Below are 1,399 nucleotides of genomic sequence, written 5' to 3' on the forward strand. Positions count from 1 at the left end.
TCCTCCTCCTCCTTATCCTCCTCCTCCTCCTTATCCTTCTTCTTCTCCTTCTCCTTCTCTTCCCTCTTCTTGTTGTTCTTGTTTTCCTCCTCCTCTTCCTCCTCATTCTCCTCCTCATTCCTCTCCTCCTTTTCCTCCACCTCCTCAGATTTAATCAAGGTCTTGTACATAGGCAAATATTGTACCATTAATCTATGCCTCCAACCCATTTAATGCTATTTGAATTAAATACTGTCTTGTTATGTTAATAAAAGAAATATCTATTTGTTTGATTTGCTCTTTCCACATACATTTGTATATGTCATGAGATGTAATCTCACTCTATGTGGAACTAGCCAAATATAAAACTGGGAGCCACGCATACTACAGAAATTTGTTTTATAAAATTTTGAAGGAAGGAAATATGTGATGAAGATATCAGTACTATTTGTACCTGGGGACATTGTGGTTCACTGATGTGTCTTATTAAAAGTTCTTTTTAACAGTCTGGCTATAGTATAGCACGTGTAATTACAGAACCAGTGAGTATGAGGTAAGAGCTGATTATCTGTCTGCTGGCTGCCTAAATTATACAGAGACCTCCCCACCTCTCTCTCTCTCTCTCTCTCTCTCTCTCTCTCTCTCTCTCTCTCTCTCTCTCATACACACACATGCATACACAAACACACAGTTTAGTTTTTGTTTTATTGTGAGGAGACACTATGACTAAGGCAATGTGTTTAAAAATATTTAATTGGGTGCTTGCTTACAATTTCAGATGTCACCACACACATATAAATATAAGGAGTTCTTTAGACCTACTTATGGGACTTGCGTTAATAATAATTTTTAAAATTAAGTCATTATTTGACAATTTCATGCAATCCTTTAATACATTCTGTTCACATTCACTATTCCAGCCTCTCATTTCTGCATGGATTTGCTACTTCTAAAAGGCCTCAATTCACACAGTATCCTCATCAGTTTTAGCATGTGGGTATGAGAGGGTTATATTTAATCTATTGCAGGAAGTTGTTTTTTAAAGCTGTATAAGTGTTTCCTCAAAATAAAAGAATAACAGCAATAACAACTATCACTTAGGAGATTAGAGAGAACATGAATGTATTCTTATACTCACTTTGTTCCCGGTAACTCCCAAATGGCTATGCTGAATTCATCCTCTTCTCACTTATCCTTCCTTGCTGTAAATAACGAGCTGAAAAACATTCTGGTGTACGGCCATAACACATAACGATTCAGTGCTTTCTGTGAGTCAAATTGTGATGGACTTGATTCCTCATGCTTTTGATCTCAACATTGGAGAAGCCAAGGCAGGAGAACAATTAAGTTACAGACCAGCCTACTTTTCATAATGAGACTCTTTATTTAACACAATAGCACAACACACACACACACACAC

The sequence above is a fragment of the Mus caroli genome, chromosome 16 (assembly GCF_900094665.2).
Source record: "Mus caroli chromosome 16, CAROLI_EIJ_v1.1, whole genome shotgun sequence".
NCBI lineage: Eukaryota > Metazoa > Chordata > Mammalia > Rodentia > Muridae > Mus > Mus caroli.